Source organism: Hylobates moloch, unplaced genomic scaffold, assembly GCF_009828535.3.
Source record: "Hylobates moloch isolate HMO894 unplaced genomic scaffold, HMol_V3 SCAFFOLD_13, whole genome shotgun sequence".
Lineage (NCBI taxonomy): Eukaryota > Metazoa > Chordata > Mammalia > Primates > Hylobatidae > Hylobates > Hylobates moloch.
This window is the reverse complement of record NW_026652288.1, coordinates 74,951,606-74,974,623: the sequence shown is the minus strand read 5'-3', so window position 1 is coordinate 74,974,623 and position 23,018 is coordinate 74,951,606.

The following is a 23,018-nucleotide window of genomic DNA, read 5'->3' as shown; positions in this document are numbered from 1 at the left end:
TTGCTGCCTTTTCCCCCAGTTCAAAGCCTCCTTCACATTCTCCCCTTGTATCTCCCACCTTAACCCACAAGTATAAGACACCTCTACTCCCTCCTTAGGGACCGATCATGCACCCCTTACCATCTCATTAAAACCTAATCACTCTTACCCTGCTCAATGCCAATATCCCATCCCACAGCATGCTTTGAAAGGATTAAAGCGTGTTATCACTCGCCTGCTACAGCATGGCCTTTTAAAGCCTATAAACTCTTCTTACCATTCCCCCATTTTACCTGTCCTAAAACCAGACAAGCCTGGCAGGTTAGTTCAGAATCTGCGCCTTATCAACCAATTTGTTTTGCCTATCCACCCTGTGATGCCAAATCCATATGCTCTCCTATCCTCAATACCTCCCTCTACAACCCATTATTCTGTTCTAGATATCAAACATGCTTTCTTTACTATTCCTTTGCACCCTTCATCCCAGCCTCTCTTTGCTTTCACTTAGACTGACCCTTACACCCATTAGGCTCAGCAAATTACCTAGGCTGTACTGCCACAAGCCTTCACAGATAGCCCCCATTACTTCAGTCAAGCCCAAATTTCATCCTCATCTGTTACCTATCTCGGCATAATGCTCATAAAAACACACGTGCTCTCCCTGATGATGGTGTCCCTGATGATGGTGTCCAAACCTCAATCCCTTACAAAACAACAACTCCTTTCCTTCCTAGGCATGGTTAGTGTGGTCAGAATTCTTACACAAGAGCCAGGACCGCACCCTGTAGCCTTTCTGTCCAAACAACTTGACCTTACTGTTTTAGCCTAGCCCTTATGTCTGCGTGCAGCGGCTGCTGCTGCTTTAATATTTTAGAGGCCCTAAAAATCACAAACTATGCTCAACTCACTCTCTACATTTCTCATAACTTCCAAAATCTATTTTCTTCCTCATACCTGATGCATATACTTTCTGCTCCCTGGCTCCTTCAGCTGTACTCACTCTTTGTTAAGTCCCACAATTACCATTGTTCCTGGCCCGGACTTCAGTCTGGCCTCCCACATTATTCCAGATACCACACCTGACCCTCATAACTGCATCTCTCTGATCCACCTGACATTCACCCCATTTCCCCATATTTCCTTCTTTCCTGTTCCTCACCCTGATCACGCTTGATTTATTGATGGCAGTTCCACCAGGCCTAATCGCCACATACCAGCAAAGGCAGACTATGCCTACAAGCCACTAGCCCACCTCTTAGAACCTCTCATTTCCTTTCCATCGTGGAAATCTATCCTCAAGAAAATAACTTCTCAGTGTTCCATCTGCTATTCTACTGCTCCTCAAGGATTATTCAGGCCCCCTCCTTTCCCTACACATCAAGCTCCAGGATTTGCCCCCACCCAGGACTGGCAAATTAGCTTTACTAAGCATGCCCTGAGTCAGATAACTAAAATACCTCTTAGTCTAGGTAGACACTTTCACTGGATAGGTAGAGGCCTTTCCTACAGGGTCTGAGAGGCCACCACAGTCATTTCTTCCCTTCTGTCAGACATAATTCCTCAGTTTAGCCTTCCCACCTCTATACAGTCTGATAAAAGACCAGCCTTTATTAGTCAAATCAGCCAAGCAGTTTTTCAGACTTAGTTTTCAGTGAAACCTTTATATCCCTTACAGTCCTCAGTCTTCAGGAAAGGTAGAACAGACTAAAGGTCTTTTAAAAACACACCTCACCAAGCTCAGCCACCAACTTAAAAAGGACTGGACAATACTTTTACCACTTTCCCTTCTCAGAAGTCAGACCTGTCCTCAGCATGCTACAAGGTACAGCCCATTTAAGCTCCTGTATAGAGGCTCCTTTTTATTAGGCCCCAGTCTCATTCCAGACACCAGACCAACTTAGACTGTGCCCCCCAAAAACTTGTCATCCCTACTATCTTCTGTCAAACTCCTATTCACCATTCTCAACTACTCATACATGCCCTGCTCTTGTTTACACTGCCAGTTTACACTGTTTCTCCAAGCCATCACAGCTGATATCTCCTGGCGCTATCCCCAAACTGCCACTCTAAACTCTTGAAGTAAATAATCTTTGCTGGCAGGACTATGCTGAATCTCCTTAGGCACTCTCTAATCAGATGTCCTAGGTCCTCCCAATTCTTAGACATTTTATACCTGTTTTTCTCCTTCTCTTATTCCATTTAGTTTTTCAATTCATACAAAATCGTATCCAGGCCATCACCAATAATTCTACATGACAAATGTTTCTTCTAACAACCCCACAATATCACCCCTTACCACAAAATCTTCCTTCAGCTTAATGTCTCCCACTCTAGGTTCCCACACCACCCCTAATCCCGCTGGAAGCAGCCCTGACAAACATTGCCCATTATCACTTCAAACCAACCCCCAAAATTTTCACCGTCCCAACACTTTACCACTATTTCGTTTTATTTTTCTTATTAATATAAGAAGACAGGAATGTCAGGCCTCTGAGCCCAAGCTAAGCCATCATATCCCCTGTGACCTGCAGGTACACATCCAGATGGCCAGTTCCTGCCTTAACTGATGACATTCCACCACAAAAGAAATGAAAATGGCCTGTTCCTGCCTTAACCGATGACATTGTCTTGTGAAATTCCTTCTCCTGGCTCATCCTGGCTCAGAAGCTCCCCTACTGAGCACCTTGTGACCCCCACTCCTACCTGCCAGAGAACCCCCCTTTGACTGTAATTTTCCTTTATCTACCCAAATCCTATAAAATGGCCCCACCCTTATCTCCCTTCACTGACTCTCTTTCTGACTCAGCCCGCCTGCACCCAGGTGATTAAAAGCTTTATTGCTCACACAAAACCTGTTTGGTGGTCTCTTCACATGGATGCACATGAAACAGCCGTGTATATATATATATGTACTTGAATACATATATGTGTGTGTATGTACATATATGTGTGTGTGTGTATACCTGTGTGTGTTTATGTGTGTGTGCGTATATATATGTATGTATAGAAAAACCAAGATCCTGGAGAGAAAATAAGCATAAATATATGCTTTTAAAGATATATGTGGTAAATAAATATATGTTAAATATACACATATACACACAAATATGCACATATACACACATGCATATAAGTGTATATATACACATAAAGATATAAAACCCATATATTTAACCATTTATTTAATAAATAAATATACATATCTCTATGTACATATATGTATATATGTACTATATATATTTAAAAGAAATTTATGTTTATTTTTCTCTCCTGGGATTTTAGTTTTTGAGACATTTTTTTTTTCTTCCCAGTCAACTGAATTGTTTAATATGCCCATAAAAAGATTTCAGCTGGCAGAGCAATACAAGTGGCTGGCTGATGCAAGCAGTCGGAGATACAAGCTGTTGAACATTGGGGATACAAGCTGCTGAGTGTCAGAGACTATGGATAGACAGGCAGACACAGCTAACTTCAGACGGTGCAGCTTCAGGGAAAGACCACCTTCCCTCATAATCTCCTTTCCAACTAGAAACCTGCTGAGAGCCACTTTTATTGCCCAATAAAATCCTCCACATACACTATCCTTTAATTCATTCATGTGACCTGATTTTTCTTGGATGCCAGACAAGAACCCAGGTACTGAGAGGGCAGGGGCTTGGACGGTGCTCCCACCAAAGGGTAGTGACCAGCCAGTTCCCACATTCATTCCCTCTGGTTCCTGCACTTGCTTGCAGACTCCCTTTTGTGAGGAGTGGCCAAGAGCGGGCTGAGTGAAACAAGTCACTACAGTTCCCACCCACGAAGGGGGTTAGGATCAAGGGAACAATCCTGTCTCGTCTGGGGGCCCATATGGTATATGAGAAAGGGTAAGTTAAAATGTGGAACTGTTGAATCTGTCTCTTTTCCAATAAACTGTCACCTCTTTCTTTTGGGTAAAAGGAATGTTAGTTCTGTTCTCCTTCATGGAAGTCTAGCCGGTCTGAACCGGGGGAGGGATACAGTGATTAAAAAAACCCATTTGCACAGAGGAAGAGGCTCTTTCTTCTCCCAGGTCCCCCACCCCCGACCTTAAGCACTTTAAGCTTTCTTTTCTTTTCTAAGCAAGAGGATTCTCTTGTAACTCAGCAATCTGCTTGTGATAGGGAGGCAATAGAGGAGCAACCCCTGCTGGCTGTTAGTCATTAATTTGGAAAAGCCCATCTGAGACTTAATCTAAATGAATCCATGCAGCCTCTGAAATGCTTTTCTGTCTCAAACTCAGTTCCAAGCTTTAGGTTGAGGGCCTGGAAAGGAAAAACAGATCTGAGGGATCCAAAGCCAGGCAACAAGCACAGTGTAAATGGGTAGGCCAATTCCTGACAATTAAACCCCTGCATCAGGGAGGGAGGGCATGTTCCATGGCATAAATGAGGCCCAGGGAACTCAAAGGTTGTCAACAGTAGGGGAGGTAGAGGCATAGGTGAGTGTGGATAATTCCTTTTCTCTAGGCCCTCCCTGCTTCATGGGTGCCAGCTGCATTCACAACCATGCGTGACACCTGCTAAGGTCGCCAGGACTGCAGGACATAAAGACAGAAGGGAAAGGCAGGATTCCCACTTCCTCTTTCCCTCACAGCCCAGGTTATTGCTGAAAGAAAGAAGGAAATTGAGGAGCACCTAATTCCCTGTCTTGCAGAATGAGCAACCCACAAACTTCACCACGTCCAGTTTATATTCAGAAATGGACCCTGGGACCAGACAGTACCTTAGAGAAACTCCTGAAAGTGGCCACCTTAGTTTTTCTGACACCTAAAAGGAGGCAGAAGCTTTAATAGCCAGGATGTAAGCCCACAAATCCCAGAATTTCTAAGATTCACCTGTTAACTGCTACAGCTGTGGCAAGAGCAGTAATCTCTCTCATAAAGTTTTAGTACAAGGTTTAATTTCTTTCACCATGGTGAGACAGCTTGGGGTACAGCATTGTTAGCATATTTTATTTCTTTTCTATAATCTTTGCCACAAGATTCTTCCTTTGTCTAATACACATATGTAACACATGCACACTTAACCTTGTTTTAAAGCTTGATTTTTTTCTCTCACCTAGAGACCATCAAACTCCAGATGAGCAGGCAGCCAGAGCCTCAGATAATGGCTCCCTTTTGCCGGGGACCCTTGGGTAGACTTCTCGGAGGAATCTAACTGCCATTTTTCCCACACAATGCCCCCTCAGAAGGAAGTAGCTAAGACCGGTTGTGGTTCATATTCTAATGGCAGTTAGATGTGCCTCTTCAGAGGGGAGAAATAATACAGAATGGCTGGGCTCCCAGCTAAACCCCACCCTTAAGTCTGGAACAGTGGCCCTAAGAGAAAACAGCTGACCCTGACTTTTCCACCCAAACGTTGCTTTTTTTGGCCTGCTATGCCCCTATCCTATGCCCATAAAAAGACGTCAGCTGGAAGAGCAACACAAGCAGCTGATGCAAGTGGTTGGGGATACTACTGGCTGAGCGTCAGAGACTACAGACTGATGAGGCTAACTTCAGATGATGTGGCTTCAGGAAAAGATCACCTTTTACCCGCACCATCTCCTTTCCAACTCCCATCCTGCTGAGAGCTACTATTATCTCCAAATAAAATCCTCTGCATACCCTACCCTTCAATCCATTCATGTGACCTGATTTTTCCTGGATGCTGGACAAGAACCCAGGTGCTGAGAAGGCAGGGTCTTGGGCACTGCTGTGTGGCCAGCACAGAGCCTGCTCTCTCCAAAGAGGAGTCACCAGCCGGTTCCAGGTTTTGTTCCCTCTAGTTCCTGCACATGCTTGCTTGCACACTGCCTCTTCTCGGTAGTGGCCAGCGGTAGGCTGAGTGAAAGGAGCCACGCAAGTTTCTGCCTACAAAGTAGGTCAAGGTCAAGGTAACAATCTCATCTCAATACTATGTATTTACGTTTTATGTAAATGTTTCACTACCAAAAATATATAGAAGAACTCTAGTAAATTGACATAAAGAAAACCAAAGGAAGCATTTAAATCAAATACTTTATCAGAAAAATAGAGACATTAAGCCCAAATGCTTTTTTCAATTTCATGTGACATAAGTAAATCTTTAATAAATAAACTGGTTTTAAAATTAGAAATGTTTTCAGAATTTCAACATATATTGTTTAATCAGTCAAGCAGTTTTATATTTACCTCTACTATATATTACAAGGTGTCAAAATTTTTCATGAGGGCTATAAAGCTATAAATACTGCCAAAAGAGACTTATCTTTGAGTAATTTTTGATAAATAATTTACTTAATAGTGTTGGTTTAATGAAAACAGCTCGATTCTGAGGTAGCAGCAAAGAAAACTCATTTATTTAACCTTAAGTTTCTTACTAAGGTAAACTCCTGAAATTCCAGGCTATAAAAATAGAGAATAGGGGAATAACTTTAAATGATGACTATCACAGTTTTCATAAGTAATCTAGGTCAATTACTTAAAAAATAAATTCAATAGGTAAATGTAATGAAATAATCCTAGTAAATGAACTTTTTTATAATTTAGAATAACATTATATTATACTAAATAATAGATGTTTGTGAAATATTTGGATCATTTCCATTTATTTATACCATTTATTATAGGAAAACATTTTTTTAAAAAAGTATTTTTCAAAGGAAAATAATTTTTGCTTAATTTAAAGGTTATTTATGAAGCAAGATAAAAGAAACCAGTAAATAAGAGAGTTGTAAATAAAGTTATGAATATAAAGATGTATATTTGGTAAGAAAGATTAAAAGGAAAATAATTTTATATGAGAATCTTGATGGTAAATTTTTGTTTTAAAATAAAATGACTGGCTATTGGGATGGTTAGGGTAAAACAGAAGTCCAAACATGTGATAAATGGTTTGTCTAAGTTGTACTTTAAAAGCAATGGCAAAAACTTTAATTACTTTTGCACCAACCTAATAATAAAGCTTGTAAAAAGAGGATTTATGAGAACAACAAAATCTTTATGTGATAAAGTTGGCTACTATTAAAATAAAATTATTTATAATAGTCTTTCTAGTAATTGGTGTTTGATATTAAAAAGAATACACTAATACACTAAAGAATTGGTTAGAACAAGAAAATCTTAAGTTATTGATTTACTATTAATAAAATTACAGAGATTTTAATTTTTAACCCAAAAGTTCAATTTTTAATTGCATTTCACTGTTTTTAGCTTTCTCTCCTCTTTGAAAACAAGGCGTGAGATAACTCTCTTTCAACTTTTTCATCAGATACAGTAATTTTTTTTTCCCACAGGTTCTAATTGCTGTTGTGGCCTGATGCTAAAAATGTTTATCTTAAAGATCTAAAGAAAATATTTCGTTCCTATATAATATTCTGTGCTCTTGGCTTTAAATGGTTCCTTGAGGCTAGGTGTGGTGGTTCATGCCTGTAATCCCAGCACTTTGGGCAGCTGAGGCAGGAGGATCATTTGAGGGCAGGAATTTGACACCAGCCTGGCCAACATGTTAAAACCCCATCTTTACTGAAAATACAAAAATTAGCCAGGTATGGCGGTGCTTGCATGTATTCCCAGCTACTTGATAGGCTGAGGAGAATCACTTTAACCCAGGAGGTGGAGGTTACAGTGAGCAGAGATCACACCACTGCACATCAGCCTGGGTGATAGAGCCAGATTCTGTCTCAAAAAAAAAAAAAAAGTTCCCTGAAACTGAAAATTTTCACTTATGACCAAGGACACACTCTTCTTATGTCTAAATAGTCTCCCCATAGGGAAAAACAATCACACTACAGAGGCTCTTTTTTTTTTTTTTTTTTCCTTTTTGGTAACTAGGCTAAAAACAGTTTTATTTTTTATTAAAATAATCCTTATGACATTGTTACTAACTTTTGGTTTGCTTAAGAAAAACGAGATTAATTTCTTTAATTAAGTTTTTTACATCTCTGTAACTTTCTTTATTGCTTTTAAAGTGCTTATACTGTTAAGTTGCAGGGCTTTGACTCCTATGTCTAAATAGGACACCAACTCCTGCTAAATATTAAACACTGGCAGCAGTTAAAGCCTCATCTTCAAACCCAGGTGAAGATGACAATCAAAATAAACTGCTTTCATGAGACACAGGGCCAGAAATTGAAACTATTCAACCCCTCCAGGCCCAGGGATTATCATGGAAGAGACAGGCACAGGAGACTGTAAGGGCTAATTTTGAGACAGAAAATTAGTTTGGATTTTCTCTATAAATTAAACATTAATATCAAAGGCACAGTGAAACAAGACAAACATCTGGGCCCCTGTGTCAGATTAACAAGATTTTCTTGGAGTATTAACCAACTTAAAAAATATCATAAGAGGTTATAGTGACATTCATGAAAATTATATCTTGTGGTCAAGATGATTAAAATTTAATAGCTTTGTTTATAACATTTGAGAGACAAAATTAATTGGCCTCATGCTGTCTTTATTAGGAGTTACTGTTTGAAAAATTAAGTCTACTCAAAGAATAAAGGGTTTTGCCTTTTTTTGTGAACTCTTTGGGTTATCACTTTGGCTAAATGAATGACTTATTTTACAATGACCTGCGATCCTATTTTGTGATATCAGTGTTTTAAAATTTTTATACCTGATAAATTTTCAAATCAAATTCCAAAGTTTGTCCTTTAGACTTCATTAATTTTTTTTAATATCATGTTCCCTTAAGTCCAAAAGAGACATGTTTGGTTCACTTAGTACAATAAAATCATATAGGAGGCATTTTCAAATATGAAATGTTTAATCATCTTTGAATTAAAGTTATATGAATGCGTTAGTAGTATGTGTTCCAAAATTGTGTGAGATTCCTATGATTGTGATAAATCTTAGTATATTTTATCAGAAGTAATTATGATTGCCATGTAAATTTGTTATATGCCACAGAAGTAATCAGATTTCTTTGTTAACCGTGTCTTCAACCATGGATGTTCTATAGTTTTTATGATCCATAATTGTTGTTTCACTTTGATCCTTTTATAGGGCAGCTTATAATCATCTATAGATATCTGAGAAGTACTCTTAAATACAGGTTTCTGATCACTTTAGAGACAGACTGTGCCATTAAAATAGAAAAAATAACTTTCAAGACTCTCATGGAAAGCTGATGTATTCGCGAGGATCGTTGATCCAATACTGAGCAGAACAGAAATAAATTGCATGGGCTCAACTAATAGAGTACTAAAATAATCTTTTATGACTTTTTAGTTAAAAAATTTGCTAATTCTTTTTGTTTTATTTTTCAGAGTCAGGAAAACTTTTTCTTCTTTTAAGCTATTTGCAATTTTTGAAAATTGAGTAAAATATACTCTAATGAGCAAATTTTAAAATATAATTCTTTTCTCCCTACCCAATTTCTTCAAAATTCAGAGAGTGAGAGTATTCTCAATTTTTGACAATATAGTTATTTGCATAAGTTTAATAAGAATTTGTTTTATGGGCCGGGTGACGTGGCTCATTCCTGTAATATCAGCACTTTGGGAGGCCAAAATGGGTGGATTGCCTGACGCCAGGAGTTCAACACCAAACTGGCCAACATGTCAAAACTGGTCTCTACTGAAAATATGAAAATTAGCTAGGCCTGATGGTGTGTGCCTGTAATCCCAGCAACTTGGTATGCTGAGGCACGAGAATTGCTTGAATCCAGAAGCAGAGGTTGCAGCCAGCGGACATCACACCATTGCACTCCGCTTGGTGACAGAGCAAGACTCTTTCTCAAAAAATTAAAAAAAATGTATATATGTTTTACTTTATAACAAGGCATAATTGAAGTCACTGGTTATATTACCAAGGCTTTGAGTAAAATGGAATACTTTTAGATTGCCTTGAGAAAATGAGTCTGACCTATAGAGCTGATAAAAGTTCTTTGGAAAAATTGGCCTTATACCTTTTCCTTTATAGATACCTGACTTGTGGTAAATAAAGAATGTCACTTTCTGGCAGGCCTAGAAATCCCAAGTTTTCCCCAGATCTCAAAAAAAGAGGAATTCACCCAATTCATATAGGTATCTTCAGGCACAGATCAATCCTTGGTCGGGCTTGAGACTTTTAAAAGGATCCAGTCTTAGATTCCTTATGGAAAAGCTCACTGCAAAGCCAATTAAAAAAGAGAGAGAGAGAGCCTATACGGCAAATATTATTCTTGCTGAAACTTATGCAAATAATCAAAGAAAGTGACAGAGCAGGAGCACCATCATCTTGGAAAAACACCATCATTTTAAGTTCCAGCTCCCTTTCTAACCTCATGCATTTGAAATAAATCATTTCTAACAACAAGCAGCCAAAAAGAGCAGACAGGAAATCACAGATAAAACAGCTCAGGCAGGGAAGGAGGGGGCAAAGTCTCTTGGATAACCACCAAATTTCACACTTATACAATAGGCCCCAGTAAAACAGTGGACCCTAATAAGCACATTCCTTTCCTTTTAGGTGCATTAAGATAGGGAAGCTAAAAGCATACTCAGAGGGTATGCCTGCAGCTGCAGGAAAATGTATGAGAACCAACACACAACTCTCCCTCCCAGATAAGCAAGACAAAGAGACACAAAAACATTGCAAGCCTGTGATAATCTCTACCGAATTGAACCCTTAAACAGTCTTAGTCCCTAAGAGAGAATGCTCCTGACCTAACTCAGCAGGAAGTCCCTCTCAGGTTTATTCGTTTCTTTTTTTAAAAAAATTTTTTTTCATTATACTTTAAGTTCTGGGGTACATGTGCAGAATGTGCAGGTTTGTTACATAGGTATACACTTGCCATGGTGGTTTGCTGCACCCATGAACTGGTCATCTACATTAGGTATTGGTCCTAATGCTATCTCTCCCCTAGTCCCCCATATCCCGACAGGCCCTGGTGTGTCCATGTGTTCTTATTGTTCAACTCCCACTTATGACTGAGAACATGTGGTGTTTGGTTTTCTGTTCTTGTGTTAGTTTGCTGAGAATGATGGTTTCCAGCTTCATCCGTATCCCTACAAAGGAAATGAATTCATCCTTTTTTATGGCTGCATAGTATTCCATGGTGTATATGTACCACATTTTCTTTATCCAGCCTATCATTGATGGGCATTTGGGTTGGTTCCAAGTCTTTGCTATTGTGAACAGTGCTGCAATAAATATATGTGTGAATGTGTCTTTATAGTAGAATAATTTTTAATCCTTTGAGTATATACCCAGTAATTGGATTACTGGGTAAAATGGTATTTCTGGTTCCAGGTCCTTGAGGAATTGCCACACTGTCTTCCACAATGGTTGAACTAATTTACACTCCCACTAACAGTGTAAAATCATTTCTATTTCTCCACATCCTCTCCAGCATCTGTTGTTTCCTGACTTTTTAATGATAGTCATTCTAATTGGTGTGAGATGGTATCTCATTGTGGTTTTAATTTGCATTTCTTTAATGACCAGTCATGAGGAGCTTTTTTTCATATGTTTATTGGCTGCATAAATGTCTTCTTCTGAGAAGTGTCTATTCATATCCTTTGCCCACTTTTTGATGGAGTTGTTTTTTTCTTTTAAATTTGTTTAAGTTCTTTAAAATAAACCAGTCTTTGATGGTTGAGCCACTTTTCATGTCTCTTTCCTCTTTCTTTAACACTTACACCAAGTATAATTAGACAAAAACATATTTTACAAATGAGTTGGTCCTATTTTGTCTTTAATAAAATTGAGGAATTGAAAAGAGCAAAGTAATGTTTCAAAATAAACTATAGTTCACCTGTTATTGGATTCTAGTCTCATCCAATGTTGTTCAATTCTTATTACTTTCTACAGTTTGGACTGAATCCTAAAACTTATCCTGACCATAAATCTACAAAATACTGTTAATTTTTTCCTTCTTTTTCTTTTTTCCATTTTTCTGAATTTGAAATACTAAATCTAGACCATTTAAATGTTAGAAGTAAATTACATATATATATATATATGCACATATACATAAGCTATTTTCATACATACCTACTGGTTTATGGACTTCACAGTAATATGGCTTATATTAGTTTTCAGGATTGTTCTCCCTTTTTTGTTTGTTATTTCTCCTTTTCTCTCCCTCTTTTTTTTTTTCATCTTCCCCCTATTTTACTTCATAGGACCTTGTTTTTTTCACAACCTCCTAAAAATGAGCTTTTCTAACAATGTGGGACCTATTCATCCAAGAATAAACTGTCCTAGACATGAGAGATCAAACAAAAATCAAGATCAGAGACTCATTTTCTTCAAAAATGATTTCTCCAAAAATTTTTTAAAAGAAATAACATTAACCTGCCTTTCCTTTTGTTCCTAAGCAGATAGCTTTCTCCACGGGTAGCTACTCTATGTTCACCTTAAGTGATAATTTACTGAGCATGAGAAGAATACATAATTGACTATTCCCCGACCTGCCCCTTTTCTCTTGCAACATGTGGATTCAGCAATGTGACCATATCCTCTGTCTTTCCCCTCCAGCTTGCTTTTCCCCTTAAATATTCAGGCCCTCAGAATAATCTTTGGAAAAGGCAGGGAACTCTCCCCTGGGCATGTCCTTAACCTTGACAAAATAAACTTCTAAATTGATTGAGAACTGTCTCAGATACTTTGGGGTTTGCACTTCTCTTTAAATTACACTTTTAAGTTTTAAAGTTAATATTTTAAGTGTATTTATTGGTTTTTACTACTCTTTTTAAAATAATTATTCTTATCATTCCAGGTATTTTTTTCTCACTGTATGAATAAAAATATTGTTTACTTAAAAAATTTTATGATTATATTTATAATAAAAAAAGGCTTAAGGCCAATCAGTAGACCTTAAGAGCAAGACTTGTAATTTTAAACTAGTTGCCACTTCCATCAATTTTTATTTTTTTTTCTTTTTTCCCTAATTTCTAAATATTTTCAGTAAATGAGGGAATATATTTAGCAAAGGTTTATGATTTTATAACTCTCTCATTTTGGTTCCTCTATGCAGCCTGCCTCCCCCGTTCCCCACAGAGGGTTATTCTAATTAGTCTAAAACAAAGAAAGTCTGTGGGGAAACCAGGAGTCAAGAGACAGAGAAGCTAAAATAATTCTGTGTAAGAATTGATGATTCCGTGGTGGTACTAAAATTGTGGTATCAAATCAAAGAGAGAGAAAAGTAGCATTTCAGAAACAAATCACTAGAAACCCCATGGATATGCTCAATTTGCATTCATGAGTTATTAGGTAGGTGGGGTTTGAACGCAACAAGATTGCTTCACATATTTTAGAGTAAAAAAAGAAACATGTCCTTAAGTCATTTACCAAAAGAAAAAAAGATGTTGCAGTTTGAATTAGAGTCAGTAATGCTTATTGTTTGTGACAAATTTTTTCTCATTCCTAATATATAAGATAAATTCATTTAATATTTTAGTTGGCTTATAGCACAGTAATACATTCTGTATGTGTACTACATGTCACAGTAGAGTCACATTTTCAGATAAGAACTAGTACACAGATTACTATGAATGCTTCATACCACTCTGTACTTATTTATGCTCATTGATTATTTTGGGCTCTTTAAGAAGTAATGTTTGCTGAATTGCATGTTAATTTCCTAACAAAATGACATTTATGGAAACTTTAATGCATACAAAGTCTGACCCAGTTCAGGCACATTCAGAATAAAAATAGTCAAATGTAGGTAAATTAGTTATTTAAAATATTTAAATTTAGCATTTAAAAGCAAGTAATCATTACTTGTGATAAAATAAATTTTTATTATGAAAGTAATACTACTCATAGCATATATACTTTGGGTCACTTTTTCTTTCTTTAAGATTTTTTTTATTATTTTTAAGAACAGTTTTAAGTTTACAGTAAAATTGAGAGGAAGGTACAGAGCTATCTCATTTAACTCCTGCTTTCTCTCATGTGTAGCTTCTTCTATTATTTACATCCTCCAAGAGGATTTAACATTGTAACATTTGAGTAACATTTTGAGTTGTAACATTTGTTACAGCTGATAACCTACATTGAAAGATTTTTGTCATTCAAACTCTATAGCTTACATTAAGATTCACTCTTCCTATTGTACATTCTATGGGTTTGAACAAATGTATAATGACATGTGTCTACCATTATGATACCATGAGGAGTATTTTCTCTGCTCTATAAATCCTCTGTATTCAGCCTACTCACCTTCCCTCCTCTGTTAATCTCTGGCAACCACTGATCTTTTAAAACTCCTTAAACTCACCAAGAAGAAAACAAAGAACCTGATGTAAAAATGGGTGAAAGACTTTAACAGACACCTAACCAAACAGGATATACAGATGGGAAATAAGCATATGAAAATATATTTCCCATCATATATCATCCAGAAAATGCAAACTGAAACAACAACGTGATACCACTACATATTAGAATGACCAACACATAGCACCACCAAATGGTGGTGAAGATGTGAACAAAAGAAACTCTGATTTATTGCTGGTGGGAATGCAAAATGTTACAGGCATTTTGGAAGCAAGTTTGACAGTTTCTTACAAAACTAAATATACCATAAAATCTAGCAATTGCACTCCTTGGTATTTACTCAAAAGAATTGATAACTTATGTCCAAACAAGTATGCATATTGCTGTTTATGGCAGCTTTAGTCATAATTGCTAAAACTTGGAAGAAACTATGACGCCTTTAAGTAGCAGAATGTGTAAACTGTGATGTATCCATACAATGGAATATGATTCATTGCTAGAAATAAATGAGCTACCAATCCATGAAAAGACATGGAGAAAGCTTAAATGCATATTACTAAGTGAAGGAACCTGAAAAGACTAAATACTATGTAAGGCTAATTATGTGACAATTTTAGAAAGACAAAACTATGAAGACTTTTTTATGTTGAGAAAAAGAAAGTGACTTTCCAGGATTCACTCATTTCCATTGATATTCTGTAAAAAGTCATTTTAATATATAATGTGCAGGTTGATTTCTAGATTCTCTATCCTCTTTCATTGATTTATTTATCTATCTTTTGCAATATCTCAATTTGTGTAACATGGCAGTGAGTCCTGAAATCACACTGTGTATTTTCTACAATTTTATTATATTTTTCCAAAAAAGTTTTGTTGTATATTTTAGGTCTTTTCTATTCTATATAAAGTTTTAAAATTAGCCTGTCAAATTCTATAAAAAGTCCTGACAGAATTTTGACAGTGGCTGAATTTCTTCTATAGATTACATTGAAGTGAATTGACATCTTAAAATAGTGAGTCTGTCATGTTCTGTAAGAGACTTAGCATAACTTTTATTGAAAGTATTTCTAAGTGTTTTATGTTTTTTAATATTACATATACATTTGCTTTTATTAAGAAACACATTGATTTACACTCTCTATATAATTTTATCTTATTTCACATTTACAGAAAAGTTGCAAGGATTACACAAAGTCTTCATTTGGATTCACCAATTCCTTACATTTCCTCCCATATGCTTTATGACACTGATCTTTTTTTTCTGAGCCATTTGAGTGTATTCATGTCTTGCCATGTCTTGCCCTAAATTAGTGTGTGCATTTTCTTAATACAACAACATTATCTTACACTACCACAATGCAATTATCAAAACTGGGAATTATATCATAGATATAATACTAATATCTAACTTCAGTCCATACTCACATTTTGTCAATTGTCTCACTGATGTCCATAATGGCTCCTTGTTTTCCTAGTCTAGAACAATGCATTACATTTAATTGCCAATTTTTTTCGGTCTCATTTAACCTAGAAAATTATCTGTTTTTTCTTGCCCTTGACATTTAAACAGTACAGTCAAGTTAATTTGTTGAATGACTTTTAATTTTGTTTTCTGTGATAATTTCTTATAATTGAATCCAGTTTATAAATTTTTGGCAGAAATACTGCAGAAATAATATTGTGTTCTTCTCAGGGCACAATATCAGGAAACACATGATATTGGTTTGTTCCTATATTGATATAGATAAAATTAGATCACTTTCATAAGATTGTGTCTGCCAAATCTCCTCACTGTAAAGTTAATATTATTTTTCTTGGTAACTGGTTTGTTTTATAAGAGATATTTCAAGAATATAAATATGAAATATTTTAAAACATAAATATCACATACATAAAAGTAATTATAAATATCCGGTTATTCATCACATGTTCACTAAGTAGTTTTAGCATCCACAGGTATCTTTCTAACTCCATCATTCCCTCCATCATTACCATTAGATGCTACACAGTAAGAAGTAGTTTTACATTCTTTTTATTTATGCATTTATTAATTTATAGTCAAAAGGGCTCATGGAATCCTATTTTATCTAACAGATTATATTTTGTGATGATTGATATTTATTTTAATCCCATAATTGCCCTAGATTTGACTGGTAGGAATCCTTCAAGCCAGTTATCATATTATTTTTGTATGTCTCTTCATTCTTTGAATGCTTATTTACCTTTTGTTATAGAATGATTCTCTAAGCTCACTTCATAGTTTCCCTGACCCAGCTCTGCGATCAGCCTTTTCTCTGATTATTTTATTTTAGTAAGATATGGAATTTAAAAATCAAAAAATAAGTCTATGTGTACTCATTGCTAATGCTATATGTGTGCTACTAGTTCTTTGCTGTCAAATATAATAGCTACATCAACATGTGGCTATTTTAATTTAAATATAAATCAATTACAATAAATACTATTTAAAATCAGTTTTTCAGTCATACTAGCCACATTCAAAGTGCTTAATAGCCAAATGTGGCTAGTGATAGGATAAACAGCACAGATAGGAAACATTCTGTCATCACAGGAAATTCTATTAGATAATTCTGTTCTAGACCCACTCAGTGAAAAAAGCTAGAAGATATATGCACACACATATATAGACTAAACACATATATGGATTGAGCATTCCTACTCCAAAAATTCAAAATCCAAAATGCTCCAAAATCTGAAACTTTCTGAATGCCAAAATTGTGCAATAAATAAAAAATTCGACATTTACACCTTTATTTCTGATGGCTCAACATATACAACTTTGCTTCATGCACACAATTATTTAACATATTGTATAACATTACCTTGAGACTATGTATATAAGGTATATATGAAGTTTAAATAAATTTCGTGTTTAGACTTGAGTACCACCTAAAAGATATCTCATTATATATAAGCAAATATTTCAAAATACAAAAATACCTGAAATTTGAAACACTTCTGGTCCCAAGCATTTTGGATAAGGGACACTAACCTGTTTATAATATACATACATACGTGTGTGTGTGTGTATATATATATATATACACACATATATATATATATATGATTTCAGAGTTCTTGCTATAACCCCAATTACATAAAACTTTCTAATTTTCCCCTTTTGAGTTTTAATTTACAAATCCAGTAGTGAAAATCTTGACTCCTATTATCAACAACATATTTCATTTTTGTTCAAACATGGAAGAGACGGAAAATAGTTCAGAATTTCTAACCTGTACTATAGTAAAGACAAAACTGGGTAAGAGGAATTCAATGTATTTTTTTAAACTTTTGAGGCAAAATTTCCATACACTTGAGTTCTAGTTCTGATCTATAGAGGATAAGCTCACCACAGCCTCTCTTACATGCTGATGAGTTTGGTGTTAAAATAATAGTGCTGCAACTAAAAATTCTGGTAAGAAAATAATTTGAGGACTCAGAAATTAAATAAAAGAAGGCAGCTGGTAGAGGGAAGATAGCACTTGAAGAAGTAATCTGTATGAGAGTTAAGTTTATTTTTAGTTATTTTCTCATGACTTTGCCCCATGTGTGGGTCCCAGTTGCAAAGCTGTAAAGTGGGAGATAAAGGTGGCTAAAACTCTGGTAGAAACTCTTTCTGCTTGTGGGCCTTAATCATAGAGCTACATGACAGCAGCAGCGTGGGTGACTAAAACTCCGAGATGATCATCATGTTTTAGCTAGAGGAACTGAAAAATAGTAGCCCTGTGGGCCATAGCACGTGGGAAGGCATCCCAGATAGTAGAAAGCTGGAAAAGGGAATCCTCTAATACAGCAGTTCCTCAACTTTTTGGCCCTAGGGACGGAGTCGGAGGATGGTTTCTGGGTGAAACTGTTCCACCTCAGATCATCAGGCATTAGAGCTTCTCATAAGGAGTGCGCAACCTAGATCCCTCGCATGCGCGGTTCACAGCAGGGTTTGCGCTCCTGTGAAAATCTAACGCTGCAGCTGATCTGAGAGGAGAAGCTCAGGCGGTAATGCTCACTCACCTGCTGCTCACCTCCTGCTGTGTGGCCCGGTTCCTAACAGGCCAGGACTGCTACTGGTCTGTGGGCTGGGGGTTGGGGAGCCCTTCTCTAATGAAATCTTACAAGTGTCAGGCTTATTCCTGAGGTGTGAGTATGTAGGACCGACATAAATTAACATAGTAAAAGCATTGAAAATTGGATTCAGATGTAAATTACAGTTCAATTCTCAGAGTTAGCCTTGAGTGGCACATGCATCAGGCAGATGAAAAATAATGTAATAAAAACGTGAAAGAATTACCTAGAAGACAAGATAGAACTTGCAATCTAAAACCAATCATATTGATTACCTGCTGAGGCAAACAATAAGTAAAAGTTTTCTGGAGGACTGCATAAAGACCCATAGTCTATACAACATAATATTCAAATTGTCCAGGATACAATCCGAAATTACACAACATACACTAATTTGAGACATGTAGACATTTCTCAAGGGAAAAAAAAAATCAATAGTTGACAATGCTGAGATGATGGATCTGTTCAAATTATTAGAGTTTAAATTAACTATTATAAACATGTTCCCTGAGGTAAAAGTAAACGCACTGAAAAAAAATAGGAAGGTAAAAGTTTCAGCAAAGAAATATAAACTATTAAAGATAAATAAATAAAAAATTTAGGACCAAACAATACAATTTCCGAAATCAAAAAAATACATATCTTGTTAGGCTCAATAGCACAATGGATGTGGTTGAGAGAACAGGCATTGAATTTGAGTAAGTCAATAATAATTAAGTTATAAAACTGAGAAAACAATAAATAGAACACCAAGGACTTTGAAACACTTATTAAAAAGGTCTAATATCCATGCTATTGGAGTATATAAGAAACATTAATGCCAACCATACTCAAAATAGCTAAAACCTGAAAACAACACAAATGTCCAACAGGACAATGCTTAAAAGAACCATATACTATTTATTCAATGGAATATTTCTAACCCATAAAAAAATCACACTATTTAAATACCAACTAAGAGAATTATAAATATGTTAAACAATACAAGCCAGAAACAACAGATTACATTATATATTATTTCATGTATATGAACTAAAATAATAGGCAGTATTAAGCTGCAGAGAGAGAAATTGGAACTTGGTTACCTTTGGGCAGAAGGATCAGTGGTAGAAAGAAAATATTTGGAAATGGAAAAAGTAAATATTCTTGGTTGATTAAAATATTCTATATCTTTACTATATTGTTGAGTTATATGAGAGTAAGCAATGTCAAAACTCGTTAAATTGAACACTAAAGAGGTATCATTTTATTGTGTGGTAATTAGATACCAACACAAAATTTAGGAGATAAACAGTTATTTATTTCACCTAGGTAATTGAAATAGTATACACTGGTTCAGTAATACACGACGATAAGTAGATTTTAATGTTTCTTATTAGCCATGTGTATATTTTCCTTTGTGGAGAGGCAGTTCTCCCACACTCCACCATTTTTTCAACCATTAGTTTTACATCTTTTGTTCATTTGTAGGAGCTCTTTGTATATTCTTGATATAAATACCTTATCAGAGGTATTTTTTGTAAATACTTTCTCCTAATCCTTTATAGGGAAATGATTTTCTTAATGGTGAACTGATGAGCACAAGGCTTTTAGTTTGCTGATCTTTTATTTTTATTTATAGATGTTGCTTTTTGCTTTGTGTCTCTAAAATCTTTGCCTACCTCAAGATCTCAAAGATCGCCTTTGTATTCTTTGAGTAGATTTATGATTTTACCTTTTAAGTTTGGCCAAATTTAACCTCTAATTATTTTTTTCTATGATTAGGCCAGGAATTGTGGCTTCTTTTCTGTGGATATCCTTTTGTTCCTATATATTTGATGAAAAGATTATCTCCCCATTTAATTAATTTATAGTATATACTGTAGCCTCATTAAATTAAATTATTTTTAGAATTTGTTTTGTGATTCTGGTAGAATTTTTATATTAAAAAATCATGGTTTCTATGAATAGGAAGATTATTCATCATCCTTTTCTATCTTTATAACTTCTCTATATACATTTTTAGCTTGTTATAACAACTAGGACCTTCTTTAAAAAATTTTGAATAGACATGCTGAGAGCACATATGCATGACTTCTTGACCTTAGGAAGACAGTATTTTAACTTTTTGCCATTAATTTTGATATCTGTTGTAGGTTTTTGGTAGATAATCGTTATGAGATTTAGGATATAGCTTTCTTATTTCTTGATTTTCCCAGGGTTTTTAAAAAGAAAACGTGTTAAATTTTTTCAGAAATTTTTTTCAATCTAGCAAGATACTACTTTTCTTGGCTTGTTTTTTTCTCCTTTATCTGATGAATTGCATTGTTTGCTTTTCAAACAAACTGATCTTGCACTCTAAAGGGCCAAGGAATTCAAACCCCATGATAATATGAAAGATTGAATAAATTATTAAATTTCTATTCCTCTCTTGAATGCTAATTTTTTGTGATATATCACACTTAATCATGGTGTATTATATATTTGTATATTGCTTATTTAGAGTTGCTAATATTTTGCAAAGAATTTATGCTTTAATGTTCATGATGTTATTGATCTGTGGTTTCATATAATATCATTGTCAAGTTTTATTTAGATGGTTAATTTGGCCATGAAATGATATGCCTAGTATTATTTCTTCTTTTATTATCTGGAATCATTTTATAAAAATTGGTATTTTTTAAATGTTTGATGTAATCATCAGATAAGCATGTGAGTCTTTAGTTTTCTGAGTGGGAGACTGTCTGATAAATTAATTTGCTTTAGATATAGGGCTTTTCTGATTTTCTAGTTTATCTTCTGTGTGATTTAGTGAATGGTGTTTTTGAAGTAATTTGTCTATATAAACATAGTTTTTGAATTTGTTGGTGTAAAGGTGCTCATAATATCACACAGTTATCCTTTCTAATGTGCACCGGAATCCTGTCTTCATTCATGATGTTGGTAACTTGCATTTTCTTTTTCCTTACTTAGCCTCATTAGCTGTTTAAGCATTTTAATGATTATTTTGGAGAAAAATGTTGGGCTTTATTAGTTTGCTCTACAGTTGGCTTTTTAATAAACTTCAGTGACTGCTGCTGTAATCTTTACTATATATTCAACTTATTTATGTTTTAATTTGTTTGTCTTCCTATATCTTCTCATGATAGAATCTGGGTCAAATGTAATTCTTATCTATTGGTTACCTTTTTCCTCTTTCCTTTTGGGCCATATTTTCTTGCTTCTTTCATATATTATATAATTTTTCTTATTCCATTACAGACATAATGTAGAAAAGAACAGTGGAGTCTGAAGTAATATTGTTTGTGTTTTCCACATAGTGTAAGGACTTTTGTTTGGGGGGTTATTGGCATAAACAAGAGTCCAGCTGATTTGGAGGCAGGCCTGCATCTTTCCTCATATTGAATTGATATCTGGGTAAACTAACTCCCAGCCGACTCTTGATTTTGACAGAGTTTAAGCTGGAACGTGGTTGCGCAGTATTTCCATGAGCTTTTGATTTGCAGTTAGCTTCAACTCTGAAGTTCCCAGGAATTCCAACCCCATGATAACATGAAAGATTGAATAAATTATTAAATTTCTATTCCTTTCATGAATATTAATTTGTTTGTAAATTTTTGAGCTGGAGAGGGTGAAAAACTCGTGGGTTTGTTAATGTTTTTCTTACGTTGAGAATTCTATTAGATTTTAATCTGCCCTAACTGTCCACACTGTTAGAATTTCCTGATTTCTCCTCTCCCATGCAAAATCCATTTCTCTATTGCAGACACACTGCTCAAACTATTTACATCCTGGACATGATTTACCCTAGCTTTTGCTAATGTGACTCTCCAGTTAACTAGAAAGCTTTGCACTTTTCTTAAATTCAACTCATTAAGGCTTCTTTGCATCCACCAATTTCAGTAGTTTTATAGAAAAATATGGCTGAATGGTTTTCTTGTGTGCTTATCCACAGAAGCAAAGCAATTACAAATCCTCTTCCATACTTACACTCATTTGAAGTTCAAAGCTACCTTTGCAAGTTAAACTGAAAGATCCTTATTAAACATTAGACTAATGCTTAATCTAATCACAAAATATTACTATTATATTTTTATAATTACCAAGTTTCATGGTCTCTAAGTAGAAGTATTGCTGTGTGCATATATTAAACACTTTAAATATTTGGAAAATATCTCGGGTTTATATCATACATTTTTAACAATGGTTTTTATAGCAGAATAGAAACAAAATTATTTATCAAAAGCTAGTCTTAGTATCAGTAACATTTAAAATGGTGTAAGTAGTCTTGTTAGTGACTGTATTTTCTAAGAAAGTAATTTAAACTTACCAATATCAGATCATCTCAATATGAAAACATTCTAGCAAAACAGCCTTAAAAGATTTGATTTTTTAAATGCTTGCTTTTGATAGACACACAATAAAAATATATTAGAAGCACACGATTATTATTTAAACATCTAAATCAGAACCATTGTTACTAAATTCAATAAAATTAAGAAGACTATTTACATAATGGAATTTTCTGCTATAATGAAGCCAAGGAGATTCAAATACTGAAGTTAACTTTCTGAGACTTAGAGAGGCTGCCTTGACTTATTATATTACTTATTAGTTTAAATTTAAACTGACAACTTTTACTCAAATGTTATGTAAAGAGATAACTGAAAACAACCTCACTACAACTTACTCAACACTTAAAACTCCTCACTTTAAAAGTGATGTTTGCCAGGCTAATTTCAATAAACAACAAAATATAATTTACAGTAAAAGTTATAAAACATTG